Source organism: Hemiscyllium ocellatum, unplaced genomic scaffold (genome assembly GCF_020745735.1).
Source record: "Hemiscyllium ocellatum isolate sHemOce1 unplaced genomic scaffold, sHemOce1.pat.X.cur. scaffold_495_pat_ctg1, whole genome shotgun sequence".
NCBI classification, from domain to species: Eukaryota; Metazoa; Chordata; class Chondrichthyes; order Orectolobiformes; family Hemiscylliidae; genus Hemiscyllium; species Hemiscyllium ocellatum.
The window spans coordinates 292,342-307,983 of record NW_026869086.1 but is presented as its reverse complement, the minus strand read 5'-3'; positions in this window follow the sequence as shown (position 1 = coordinate 307,983).

The following is a 15,642-nucleotide window of genomic DNA, read 5'->3' as shown; positions in this document are numbered from 1 at the left end:
GTAGTTGCTTTTATTCAGCAGTAATATTGTGAAATCTGATTCTATCTTCACCATATTAAAATGAAGAGCAGGTTCAATGATATTATGCTCACTGCATCATAAAGCTTTCTTTACCTTAAGCTCCCTTATCAAGTCTGCCTCATTGCGCAATTGTAAATCCAGTATTGCCCGTTCCCTCGTTTCCTACACCATAAGCTGCTCCAAAAAACCATCTCATCGACATTCCACGAATTACATTTCTTGCAAACCACTGCCAACTTGATTTTCTCAGTCTACCTGCACATTTAAATCCCCCCAATCACTGTAACTTTGCATTTCCTAAACATCTTTTCTATCTCCTGAGTGTCCTCCGCCCCAGCTCCTGACTATGATTTGTAGGCCTGTACATAACTCCAACTATGGTTTTTCACCTTTTCTGTTTCTCAATTGTAACCACACAGATTCTACACCGTCTGTCCCTACTTTGAGTTTTGGGAACAAAGTGATGGAAATATTAAACCTGATAGCATTATCACAAATTCATTGTTTAGCAATTGATTAAAAATATTAAATGGTCAATTCCATTGGCCACAATCTATTTATAAGGCCAAATGTTCTGTCTGTACCAGGGAAGAATGCAGACATTTGAAACTGTTCGAAAAGCAAGGCATGAAGAGGACATAAGTCTATAAATAGATAACGGTAGGTCAAGTGAACAGACAAATGTTGTTGTGTGGAGCATCGTAAGAAAAACTGTCTGTGCGCGAAGATGTTGGTGGGACGAATTTAAAGGCAGTGTATTATTTTAAGTGAGAGATTGGGTTGAGGCACAGCGGAACCGGGCACTTGGATTACAAAATAAAACCTTTAGGTGTACATAAAGTTTTGAGGGAGGTAAGATAAATGTAGAAGCTTGCTCAAACGGAATACATTCAAAATTAGGGAAGATTTCCCGCAGTTTTGCAGGGTAGTAGTGAGTCCACATCGAGAGAGTGATGGCCATAATGACATGCAAATTAGTTCAGAGAAGATTCATTCAACTCACTCCTGTGAGGAATGTTTATTTCAGTAGGAAATCTTGAACTGACTGACTCCGGATCTGCTGGATTAGATTACTTACAGTGTGGAAACAGGCCCTTTGGCCCAACAAGTCGACCCGCCGAAGCGCAACCCACCCATACCCCTACATATACCCCTTACCTAACACTCAAGGCAATTTAGCATGGCCAATTCACCTGAGCACATCTTTGGACTGTGGGAGGAAACCGGAGCACCCGGAGGAAACCCACGCAGACACGGGGAGAATGTAAACTCCACACAGTCAGTCTGAGGTGGGAATTGAACCCAGGTCTGTGACGCTGTGAGGCAGCAGTGCTAACCACTGTGCCACTGTGCCACCGTGCCGCCCAGAAAGTTTAGGCGAACAACATGTGATCTTGGTAACCCCAGATTATTCCAAGTAGTTCTTTCAGTTTGAACTCTGAAACAATTTTTCAGCTTGTGAGAGAGATTACCAGGAGTGAATGGACAATAAAACTGAAGAATATCTCAATAAAGAAGATGTTGGCTGTTTTAACCCACCCAAAGTGTCGTGCATTTGTGAACTCTCTTCCCAGATAGCAATGAAGGATAAGACATTGAATATTCCTAAGGCAGAGGCAGGCAGAGTCTTGACTAAGAATGATGCATTAACATTGTAAGGGCAAAGGAGGAATGTGTAATTGAGGTCAGAATCAGATCATCCACGATCTTATTGCATGACGAAGCTGTATTGGTGACTTACACCTGATGCTAGTTTCGACATTTCTGTTGTTTTTTAGATCCTGAACATTTATGAGACGATTCCCATGAACATGCAGACTGCTCCTTTCAGGTTATTAGGCACATCTTTCCACATGTGACTTTTAAACAGCCCTGGAAAAAGCACTCAGGAAAGTTTCATGGTTTTGGAGAAAGATCAGGAGCATAGGATTATTACAAGTCTGTGCAATAATGAAGGGAAGTCTGTTTTTATGTTATTGGTTTCCTTAAAATAATGTTTCAAACAGCTGGAATAACGTTAGTGCTTTTGATGGACGATGCTTGAACTGAGCATGTGAATTATCTTGAATGTTTTCAGAGATGGCTGGGCTGTCCTAGGTTGAGTACGTGCTGATACTCCATGGGATGATGCTGGTTTGTAATCTCACGACTTACTGAGCACAGTTTGATGGAACGAATTAAAATGTCCCATTGGCTCGTGTTTCACAATATATCAAAGGTTTCATGGCTGCCACCACATGGGATCATGTAATAAAGTAAAAGCCCATTGAGTTTGCACCATCCAGTGCTGACTCAAATGTTTTATAAAGTTTGTGCGGTTACGTTCCGAAAGCATCCTCCCAGGCAATGAATTCTTGACACATATCATCTTCTGGGGTCAAAACAGATTCTACAAATCCACTCTTAGTATCTTCTCTTCCATTTCAAATATATATCCCCTTGTTTTTGACCAGTTGACTAAGGGGAACAGCTGTTGTCTGTTCATTCTGCCCAAACCTCTCATGCTCTTATACACCTCTGTCAGGTTCACCCCTCACCCATCTCTGCTCCAAAAGCAAATCAAGCCTATCTTCATGGTTTGAGTTCTCTCTTGTCTTGTTCCGTCTTCCAAAGTGCAGCTTCTCACATATTTCAGTCTTACCTTTTATCAGCCATTGATCTGGCCATCTGACCATCCATTTGTACCCTCCTGTACCCTAACACGTTCCTGCTCACTGTGATCCACCCGGTTAATCATTGTGTCATCTATAACATGGTTTATCATCGTTCAATATCCCCACCATCTGGCACATTCTTATCATCATCATTTATTAATTTCAGAAGCAAACCTTGATCTTCTTCCTGTTCTACAGATATTGTTGCAGAATTGGGAATTCCAGACTCTTGTTTTTCCTATTTTGTTGAATTTACAGCGTGAATCAGTTATGACCTTTTTCTGAGGGAGCCACAAATTTTATTTGGGGCATGGAGCTGAATTCTGCTTTTATACCCCGCCCCTCTGCATGTATTATTCATAGGTCTTGGAAATCATTAACCTTGGACTAGCTTTTGGCGCCTTGCCCTGCACAATTTCCATTTGATGTGGGCCTGGAGCTTATTCTTTACAACATTCGCTGCAGTCGTCAGAGCTTAAAGATCTTTGGAATTGCGGGTGATAATAGCAGCAATCTTCTTTCTGACCAAGTACACCTAATATCTACCTGGTTACCACCATGCTCAAATACCTTCTGTTTTGCAAAGGAAATCTCTCTCTTTGCTGTCTGGGCGAGTGCAGCATTCGGAGCAGACCGGAGGGCTGTAATCTGCTGCAATTAAGTTACAGACGGTCTGACAAAATAAGTTGTCTCAGCTCTCTTCAGCCGAGCCTCAAGCATATGCTGCAGCTCTCCCATCTGCCGCTTCTGAGTCGTAAGAAATAATCACATCCCTTGTATAGGCCTTGGCAGTCTTCCAGATCACCATCGGATTACTGGTCGTACACAAGTTAATGTCCCAAAAAAATTAAATTCCCACGAAAAATACTCAATGAATTTGCTATCCTTCAGAAGGTGCCAGTGCCATGAGCCTGTCCCATCACCACCATCCTTGCCCTCCATGTACACTGCCAAATGATCAGAAATGGCTATGTTCCCAATTCTACAGGACAGCACCGAATGTAAAAAGACCAATGGGGCAAAGAACATGTCAGTCCTAGTATAGCATTTATGTGAGTTAGAAAGAAAGGTGAAGTCCCTATCTTCAGGGTGAAGACATCTCACACATTGACCAACCCAGCTACCTGTTCAGGTCCACTAGCTGCCTGGGCGGCCGGGAAATACCCGCGCCACCTTGGGGTCCATACGTCAGTTAAAGTCTCCCCTTAATTGTATGACGTGCCCCAAGGATCATCAACCTGGTGAGTGCTTCTATTTGAAATTTGAGGGGGTGTGCTAGGGGCAATATTACTCAAGCTCCAGTATTCCTCCCATGTATTAAAACTTTAAGGATCAGAGACCACCAACATTCACTCTTAATTTGGTCAAACAGCAGAAGGGGAAGGTTCTTATGAATGAGTATAGCCACTCCTCTACTTGTTGTATTAAAGGATGAGAAAACACCCGGCTGAACCTTCCCTGTTGTAACTTTCAGTGCTTCTTATCGATTAGATGTGTTTCTTGCAGCAAGGTTACATCAACCATTTTCTTTTTTTCTACATTTTTCTCTTAATCGTGAATGCCCCCCTTTATCATTCCAGGTGCACCATTTAAACGAACGGTTAGCCATAACCATCCGAAGCAACCCATGACCCACTGGGAGAAGAATTCCATTTATAGCACACCGAGTGATAGCTGTAAACAGTTCATATCAACGGGAAAATATAACTGCAAAAACAACCAAATCAAAACTTCTAACAACTACTTCTACCATGAACCAAAATAAAACACAAGTATGGAGAGACTTCCCCCTTGCCCACAGGGGACGCTCATACAACCCATTAATCCACCATGGCTCCTCCTAGCTGAAACCACTCCCAACCTGGACAAAACAAAGTTAAAGACCGTTACACGGGTTTTACAACAAGAAAATTAAAAGTGGTCATTCAACCCCACCCCATCCATACCTTCACCCGAGGCAGTCCTGGTGAAACAAAATGTAACCACTCCACCTCCCCCAACCCCCTTTCCTATTCCGTACTAAGAGAGAGAAATGAAAAGCAAATATAGAAAAAACAAAGGATGATGGGAGAGGAGGAAGAAAGGAGGAGTGAGAAAAAGGAAAATTGGGACCTCCACATACTAAAAAAACCCATACCGAGGTAAACCAGGCAAACCCCAGAGAAAACAAAGGGAACACATTTGCCCATATTATTTGAACCAGCCAGTCTATTTTAATGTTTACAGGAAATCCTTTTCGTTTTCTCTTGAGTCAAAATTAAACACAGACCCTCCATGGCTGATATCGTACCAAGTACAGAATATTCACATCCCTCAGAGTCCTTTTTGCCTTATTAAAGGCTTACCTCTTGCGGATCACAGCCGTAGAAAGGTCTTGGAAAAACATAATTTGTGATCCATTGTAGATTAGAACCTATGGAAACTTCCGCAGAACTCGAGAAGCTTCCAGCACCTATTTTTCTCGATCGGGCTGGAGTTGCACAAGGACCGGGCAGTGCACTGGTCCAATCCGGGCCTGTACACTGCGACCCATTGGGCCCACTCAACCCGCACCCAGTCTGCTCTGACTTCCAGCTTCAAAAACTGTGTGAGCTATTGCTCCAAGAAGCTGACGAGCTGGCTTTCTTTTCTCATTCCAGCTGCGCGACCAAGCTGATGTTCTTCTGACGGCTCCGATTTTCGAGGTCCTCGACCTGCTCTACTAAGGCCTGTATCTAACATTCCCGGCCTTGGACCCGACAAGCTGAGGATTCTGCCATAGTTTCCGAAGCCGCCGTCTGCCCTTCCACCTCCCCGACGTGTGGCCTGAGACGCTGGATCTCCTGGTCATGCTTCTGCAGCTTGGCTGAGATCAGTTCCCGCATGGTTCAGGTCTCCTCCATTGCTGAATCAATCTTCTCTCTCAGGCTCCTGCACTCCGAATCCAGAATCTGCTCCACAAATAAGTTCCCTGGTGTGCTCGCGGAGGCCGACATCACAGATGCAGGCGTATCCTGCTGGTTGTGATCCTCGTGGTCATTTTCCCTTAATCATTTTCCTTACTCACTTAAAATGGCAGAGAGCAATGCTGTGGGTCAAAAATGACAGATGTTTACGACAGTAGGGGAGAAATAGAGGATGAACGCAGACTTTGTCTGGGTTCTGGTGCAGATCTCAGCAGGGCAGTCTCCTGGATTGCTGCAATCATGGATCTCCCCCGAATAATCAGTGTTAACAAACAGTGGTTTGAAGATGTTTCTTGTAGATGGAGACAATTGAGAACCATTGGATGTAATATCGTTGGATGTTCAGCTGGATGTTTAAGAGTTCAGAACGTGAATAGTAAATAAAATTAAACCAAAGTATTTCAGGAGGGACATTTGGAAATGGAAAGGTAAAAGTGAAGTTGGCCTTCATTATAAGGCAATTGGAATATCGAAGTAAAGGCGTTCTGCACGGGCTGCATGCAGTGCAGATGAGATTATACCTGTGATCTGTTCTGTTTCAAAGAATGAGAGGTGATCTCAGCGGATCTTAGAAAATTCACGCGCAGCAGACTGACTAATACAGGGACATGGCGAAGTGCATCAGGTAAGATTCGGGGAATCCCAAGATATTTTACAAAAACATCAACCAGAACAGAATAACCAGGGAACAATAAGGACCCATTTCGAAACCAAGCGGGCTATCTGTGTGTGAAGCTGGTGAACATTGATAGATTGTGACACGAGAGCTTCACATCTGTTTTACTTGGTAGAAGAAGGAGGCAGATACAGAATTCAAGAAGATGCATCGGGAAGCTCTCGAACAGATTGATATAAGATGCAAGTTGGGATTGATGGTTCTGGATGATGTAAAGTACAGATGAGTTGTATCTCACGATGCTGTTGGAGACAAAAGAGGAAATTATCTGACGTAAATGTTTATGTCGAATCTGACCACAAAGGAGATTCCAGAGGACTAGAGAACAGCTATATGTTTCGAAGTTACTTGAAAGGCGGTTGAGTTAGACCAGTGTCTGGTGGTGAGCAGCGAGCAGTGCAGTGTATCTTATTATTTGTGTATTCATAAATGATGTAGATGTGAATATTGAGGGGAGAGTGGGGGGTGGGAGGACGAGTGTAATAAGTAATTTTGTGTTTGATGCAAAGATTGGCCGGGTAGTTGGCAGTGAGAAAGAAGGCCTTATTTTACAGGAAGAGACAGATGGAATGGTCAGATGGCCAGATCAATGACAGATGAAATGCAAAATGATAAATATGAGGTGATGCAGTGTGGAAGAAGGAATAACACAGGGGAGTACTCAAGGAATGGCAGCACACTAGGAAGCTCAGAGAGTGTTTCTCCACATGTCCCTGAATGTGACTGGACAGTGAAATAGCTAGTTAAGAAAACACACGGACTGTAGGCGCAGAGTTTATTCATTGAGGTGAAATACTATGAGACAAACAGGCCATTTGTTAGGCCATAGATAGAATACTGTGTGCAGTTCTGGGAGCCACATTACAGGAAGGGTTTTGGCTTCTCAGTAACTTCAGAAGCTCTTGGAGGCTCAGCGGAGTTGGAAGCTTCAGTAAAAGTCTCCTGGCTGCAACTCTGTCTGAATTTTCACTTGATTTTTTTTCTCCATCCTCGACTGGAGAACTGCATCTGAGAATCTGTGTCTGAACTTTCCTTTTTGCCAAGTATGTGTTTATGGGATATTACTGTATCAGAACTCTTAATTAATAATGGTTGCTCTATCTATCATAGTGATAAGATTTCCAAAAGACTTATTTTTCTGAATACTGGATTATTTTCCTGTGTTGTGTTTTTCTTAACGACTTGTAGTTTAACCAGTCACATTGCATTTGGAACAGACACTTTACGTTTCCTTTAAAATAAGAAATCATCAGAGTCTAGACCACCGCCTTCAACTATTTTGAGGGGCTCTGTTATGGTCCGAAACACGTGACTCCTTCCCATCCTGTGTAATTGGTTGGAGACACTAAATGGGCTATCTCTACTCTTCTCCAATCATTTCATTGAGCTGAGTGACTTCCTCATATTCCTGTGAAAATAGCGGCAGGGGCTGAATGAGGTCCTCCTTTTAACGGTGGAAATGTGCAGTGTCCAGCAGTACAGTTACATGAATGTTACCAACACTTCAACAGAACAAACCTGAATGTTGTCCAGGTCTTGCTGCACATGGACACAGACTGGTTCAGGAGCTGAAGGAGTCTTTTTTTCTGAATATTGCATGATTTTCTGTAACCATTTCACCCCCCCCCCCCCGCCCCCACAACACACACACCCTTTGTAATCTTATGGTGTGGACAAGACATTTTTGAAACAGTTGAAGATATTTGTGCTGAGGAAGCGTCCTTGAGGATCTTTTGCAGACATGTCCAGGACTGCATGGATTTATGTACAAAAAGCACAATCATTGTGCGTTATGCTTCAAATCTCTCTAACCAGGGAAGTTTACAACTCATTGCCATTAAGTAAAATTCTGCTCAGACTCCTTGAGATCGACCTCAGTTAAATACTGCCTTGATTAGATTACCTACAGCGTGGAAACAGGCCCTTCGGCCCAACAAGTCCACACCGACAAGAAACCCATATCCCCCTCTATTTACCCCTGACTAATCCACCTAACACTATGGGCAATTTAGCATGGCCAATTCACCTGACCTGCACATTTTTGGACTGTGGGAGGAAACCGGAGCACCCGGAGGAAACCCACGCAGATACGTGGAGAATGTGCAAACTCCACACAGACAGTCGCCGAGGCAGGAATTGAACCCGGGTCCCTGGCGCTGTGAGGCAGCAGCGCTAACCACTGTGCCACCATGCCGCCCCGATGTCAGGGCCAGACACTCTTCCCTGGGCCCTTGTGTTCACATTTTTTGCTCATATCAACAGGTTGCCGTGTGAGGGCAGGGAGCTCTTTATTACCAGCCAGAGAGTTGATAGCTGTGAAGAATTGGACATGAAAGAGGATTTCAGACCCTATGATATTATTGTGGGGCAAGGCAGGTTTGCGGGTGTGGGGATGGTGGGGGTTGTCGGTGTGTGTGGATGGTGTGGATGAATGACATACTCCTGTTTGTGATGTTTTCACGTTCTGTTTTTGGAAAGTAGAGGCTATTATTTTCCTGGAAGTTCTGTTACTGAATATTGCCAGATTTTCTGGAGCACCTCTGGTTGAAGAATGGGGCTGTATTCACAGTGAAACTGGGTCTACAATTTGACCAACAAATGAAGCACAAATTGCAGAAAGGAGAAGTTCGGTTAGGAGTGATGAGGAGCCTCTTTCACACCCCATCCTGGGTTTTCTAATTACATTTTCCAATCTAGCTCAAACTGTGTTTGACAGTTTTGATGGGCTGAATGGTCTCCTCTGTGTCTGTGCACCAGGTGATAGGAGTAAGTAGCCTCTAAATGCTCCTGCCTAGCAGGTTTGATGGGCTGAATGGAACACAGAAACATGCAACTGAGGAGCAGAAGTGGGTCATCAGACACTTTGAGCATTCTCTACCAGGGACTAAGATTGTGGCTGATCAGGTTGTGGTCTCAGCTCCACTTTCGTCTCTGTGTGTCATTATCGATGACGCACTTCTCTGTCCAATATTTAACTAACTCAGTGTTGAATAAATATAAGCAAATAGACATCGCAAACGTTGGGGAAGAGAATTTCCACTTGAAATGCTTGTTTAGAATTTCTGCTCATCCATCTTATAGAGTCATATAGCATGCAAATGTGTAATGCTGGCCAGACTTGCCATTATGATAGAGTCTGATTTGACAGCATTTTGCTCATATTCCTCTAAACCTCCTTATTCAGATACCCATCAAGATGCCAGATTCCACCACTTCCTCTGGGAGATAATTCCATATGGACACCTGCCTCTGTTTGAAAACATTGCTTCTAAGTTCCGTCTAAGATATTTCCCCTCGTACCTTCAAACAGGCCTCCACTCTGAAAAGCAATCTCTACCACCTCTGTCTCCTCCCTTCAATATAATTTTATATTCAATTGGCTTGGGTGCGCTGGTTCCCATGTGACCTAACCTTACTAACTTGCCTAATATGCAGAATCTTGTCGAACAACTTGTTCCAGTCTGTATGGAAACCACCGACAACAAGTGCCTTCATTAATCTGCTTTGTCACCTCTTTAACAAACTCAGTCAAATTAGTGCGACACGATTTCTCATGCAATAAGCCGCGGTGACTATCCCCAATCAATCCTTGCCTTTGAAAATGCATGCAGTTGGCTATTCCTCAGAATCCCGTCCAACAACTCACCAAACACTGATGTCAGTCTCACTGCGCCAGAGTTCCTTGTGTTGTTGGGTAACTGTTTTCTTTTCTACTGCCGCTCCTCCATTGGTCACAGCAAATTATCGGTGCAACCAGGCTGAGGATATGGTCAATGATCTAGGTCTCATACTGGGTCAGGGGCATCCTCGGAAGAGGTCAGGTTGATTTCTTTCATTTGTTAAAATCACAAGTTCATGACGAAAATAAAGTTCCTCAAAGTATGATGGAAAGGTGAATGTCAAACAGAATAGAAATTACAAAAATGTACATTGATAGTTCCATCTCTAAAAATTCTGAGGAGCACAAACATACACAGACACACACAGAGATACATACACAGGTAAGCACACACAGACACACTGAAATACATACACAGACATATACACAGACACACTCAAACACGCACACAGACATGTACACACAGACACACTGAAACACACAAAAACACAGACACAAAAACACGGACACACACACAGACACATGCACGTACAAATATAAGTACAAACACAGACAAATGCATGTACCATAGACTGTAAAATATTAGACCAGAAAAAAAGGCAATTTAGCCCATGCAGTCTACTGAGCGATTGATCATGGCTGTCATGTTTTTCAAGCCAATTCTCCTGCCTTTTCACAACAAGCCTTGATCCCATCTTTAAGCATAACTTATCTCGTTATATCCTAAAGTCGCTAATGTGTCCGTGTCCGTGTGTGTGTGTGTGTGTGTGTGTGTGTATATATATATACACACACATATATATATATGCCCCTGTGTGTCTCTCTTTGTGTGTCCACGTGTGTCTGTGTGCATGTGTTGTCTCTGTGTGTGTCTGTGCGTGTGCATATGGCTGTGTGACTCTGTGGGCGTGTCTTTGTGTGTGTATCTGTGTATTTGTGTCTGTGTGCATATGCGTGTCTCTGTGCATGTGTTTGAGTGTGTGCGTGAGTCTGTGTGTGTTTCTGTCTACCTGTGTGTGTCTCTGTGTATGTGTATGTATTTGTTTCTGTGTGTGTGCGAGTGTGGGTAATGTACTTGTGTGTGTGTGTGTGTTTGCCTAATAGCAGGAGACAGCATTATTGAGGATGGTTGTTTTTCAGACTGGGGGCCTGTTGTTATGGACTACGTCAGCTCATTCAAAACATTCTTAAGTAGGCAGTGGAGACCATAAATTTGCAAATTGTTTCAGTAAGTGCACAGTGAAAATTACCCGGAGTAACCTAGCTATGTTGACTATCAGGTTTTGCAAATGGACAAAAAAAAATTTACAAAATTACACAATGAAACAAAAAGAACAGAATAAAGAACCCCTACAGAAGTCAGTCTATTCAAACTAAACATAATTAGCTGTTCTGAATGTACACAACAGTCCCAATAAGCAAACCTCCCTTAAAAACTAAAAAATGGGACATATTCTTACCGGTTGAATTTAGAAGGGCAGAAGGAGAGAAAAGAGAGAGAGAGAGATAGAGAGAGAGAGAGAGAGAGAGAGAGAGAGCCTGACCACACCGCTGAACTCCAAACTGTTTCCTAAACTAATCGTGCCCTATTTGGGTCGAGCGATGGCTCAGTGGTTAGCACTGCTGCCTCATAGTACAAGGTGACTGACTGTGTGGAGACTGCACATTCTCCCTGTGTCTGCGTTGGTTTCTTCCCACAGTCCAAAGATGCGCAGATTTGGTGATTTGGCCACGCTAAATTGCACATAGTGTTAGGTGAATAAGTAAGGGGTAAATGTGGATAGATGGTTCTGGGTGGGTAACTCTTCAGAGGGTTGGTGTGGACTTGTTGGGCAAAAGGGCCTGTTTCTACACTGTAGGGAATCAGATCTATTTACCAGCAACTTGCCCATATCCTTGTAAATCCTTCCTATTAATATACCCATCTGGGTGCCGTTTAAATGTTGTAATTATACCAACCTCCACCACTTCCTCCGGCAGTACATCATATACACGCTCCAATTTCTGAGTAAAAAAGTTGCCCTTGAGCTCCCTTTAAAATCTTTTCCCCTCTCACATTAAATCTATGCCTTCTAATTTTGGACTTCCAAACGTGGGGAAAAAGACTTTCACTACTCACCCTATCCATGCCCTTCATGAATTTATAAATTTCTAGAAGGTCCAAATGTGACTCCAACTGAAGGCCTGTGCTTTCAGTCATCCGGGGCTTAAATTCTGAAATTCAATAGTGAAACCTCTTCCACCTCGATCAAATCACAATACTAAACTCATTTTAGTCAACGTGTTCAAACATTTTATAAAACACCTCTAGTAGGCTTTGAACTTAGAGCTTTGTGGCCAGAGGTAGGGACTCTACTACCACTCCACACTAGCCCCTAAACTTCCCACATTATTCTCCTGTGTGTTTGTTCATCAGCCTGTTCTGACATGCTGTAACACACCTCTGCACCTGAATCCAGACTGTCTGGTCTCGAGCCAGGGACACGTTCAGCCAAGTTCAGGAATTGAAATAGAATCCAGAGGTCTGCATCAGAGGCAGGGACACTACCGACTACACAAGTCCTAAACCATGCCCAAATTTTTAATTTTAAGTGACAGCTTTCAGATCGGTATAGATTCAATGAAATCTATTTCTCTATAAACTATGAACATCTTTAAATACTTGGCTATTATTTCCAGCTTAAATGGCTATTGTCTGTAGTCTGCAATATGAGGGAATGAAATCCTGCAGACACACACTGCACTGTGAAGGATCTTGAATAGATATCAATACTGAACATCAGAGACAAAGAAAGCGCATACTTTCTGACCTCAAACACCGATCACTGTTTCCCACCTCTAATGTGTGACTGTTCTCTTCCTAAAACCATTAAATGATACAAGACAGCTGATTACTTTCCATCCTTTCTTCTCCAGTACTATCACTCACTGGGCTAAAGAATGGCAGATGGAGTTTAACGTTGATAAATGCAAGGTATTGTACTTTGGTAAAACAAATAAACATATGCAATGAAACGTTGAGCCAATGGTAGTGGTGTAGAACAGGACGACGTAAGCTTTCAGACATAATTCTTTGAAGTTTTCATCATGTGTAGTCAGGGTGGTTATGAAGGTGTTTCGCTTGCTGGCCATCATAATAGAGACATAGAGTCATAGAGAGGGACTGCACGGAAACAGACCCTCTGGTCTAACTCGTCCATGTCAACCAGATATCTTAACCTAATCTCGTTAAATTTGCCAACACGTTGCCCATATCCCTCTGAACCCTTCCTATTCATATCCTCATCTGAACGTCTTTTAAATACTATAATTTAATTTGACCAGCCTCCCCTACTTCCTCTGGCAACTAATTCCATACGTGCACCACCCTCAGTGCAAACAAAATTGCCCCTGAGGTTCCTTTTAAATCTTTCCCCTCTCACCCTAAACCTATGCCGTCTAGTTTTGGACTCGCCAAACTCAGGGAAAATACATTGTCTATTTACCATATGCATGCCTCTCATGATTTTATGAAACTCTGTAATTCACCCCTCAGCCTCCGATGATTCAGAGAAAACAGCTCCAGCCTATTTAGGCTCTCCCTACAGCTCAAATCCACCAGCTCTGACAACATCGTTGTAAATATGTTCTGAACCCCTCCAAGTTTCACTACATCTTTCCAATAGGAATGAGACCAGAATTGCACACAATATTCCAAAAATGGCCTAACCAATGCCCTTTACAGCCACACGACCTCCCAAATCTTGTACTCAGTGCAATAAAGGAAAACATGCCAAACACCTTCAATGTCCTATCTACCTGTGACTCTACTTTCAAGGAACTATGAACCCGTACTCCATGGTCTCTTTGTTCAGCAACATTCCCCGGGACTTTACCATGAAGTGTATGTGTCCTGCTCTGATTTGCTTTTCCAAAATGCAGCACCTCTCATTTATCTAAATATATCTCCATCTGCCAATTGGCCCATCTCCATTGGCCCATCTGATCAAGATCCCATTTTAATCTGAGGTAACCTTGTTCATTGGCCACTACACCTACAATGTTGGTGTCACTTGCAAATTTACCAACTATATCTCCTATGTTCATATCCAAATAATTTATATACATGGCAAATAGGAGTGGACAGTCCTTTGAGTACAGGAATTTGGACGGTATGTTCAGGTTGCATAGGACATTCGTGAGGCATGTCCTGGAGGACTGTGTACAGTTCTGGTCGTCCTGTTATATGAAGGATATGATCAAGATCGGGAGAGTTCAGATGAGATTTATCAGGATGTTGCTGGGAATGGAGTGTTTGAGTTATAAGGACAGGCTTGATAGACTCGGACATTATCGACTTGAGCATAGAAGACTGAGAGGTAACCTTATAGAGGTTTATAATATCATGAGGGGTATCGATAATGGTAGGTGTCTTTTCCCTCGAGTAGGAGATTGTTTTAAGATAAGTGGAGCACGTTTCTAAAAAGACATAGCGTCATAGAGCTGTATAGCATGGAAACAGACCCTTTGGTCCAACGCGTCCATGCAGACCAGATAGCCAAAATTAATCTCCTCCCATTTTCCAGCATTTTGCCCATTTCCATCTGAAACCTTCCCATTCATCTGCCCATCCAGATGCCTTTTAAATGTTGTAACTGTGCCAGCCTCCACACCTTCCTCTGGCACTCGTATACACACAACGACCCTCTACATGAGGATTTTGCCCATTGGATAACTTTTATGTTATTCCCATCCCACCTTAAATATTTGCCAACTAGTTTTCGACTGCATTACCCTTGGGAAAAGGCCTTGGCTATTCACTCTAACCATTGCACCCATGATTTTAATAACCTCTAACGTCAGCAGTCATCCTCTGATGCTCCAGGGAAATCAGCCTCAGCCTATTCAGCCTCTCCCTGTAGCTCAAAACCTCCAATCCTGGCAACATCGTTGTAAACTTTTTCTGAGCCCTTTCAAGTTTCATGACATCCTTCCACAGCAGGGAAATTAGAATTGCATACAGTATTCTAAAAGTGGTCTAACCAATCTACTGTACATACGTAATCAAGTCTAATAACTCATATACACAATGCACTGACCAATATCATACCAAATACTTTCTTCACTATTCTATCTCCCTGCAAATCCACTTTCAAGGAACTATAAACTTGTACTCTGAGGTCACTTTGTTCAGCAACACTCCCCATTACTTTACCATTAAGTGTATTAAATCCTGCCCTGATTTGCCTTTCCCATTTGCAGCATCTGACATTCATTGAAGTTAAACTCTGTCTGCCACTCCTCGGTCCATTGGCCCGTCTGATCAAGATCCCGTCGGAATCTGAAGCAACCTTATTCGTTGGCTATTATACCTCCAATTTTGGTGTCATCTGCAGACTTACGAAATATACCACCCTATGTTCATATCCAAATCATTTATATATATGATGAAAAGTAACAGAACCAGCACCGATCCTTGTGGCACTCCACTGGTCACAGGCCTCCAGTCTGAAAAACAACTCTTCACCACAACCCACTGTCCACTACTTTTAAGCCAGTTCTGTATCCAACTGGCTAATTCCTCCTGTATTCCATGTGACCTAACCTTGTTAACCAGTCTCCCATGTGGAACCTTGTCGAATGCCTAACTGAAGTCTATATAGATCCGACATCCGGCGTTCAGCCTTCATTAATCCTCTCCATTATTTCTCAACCAAAATAATCAAGTTAATGAGACATTTTTTTTTC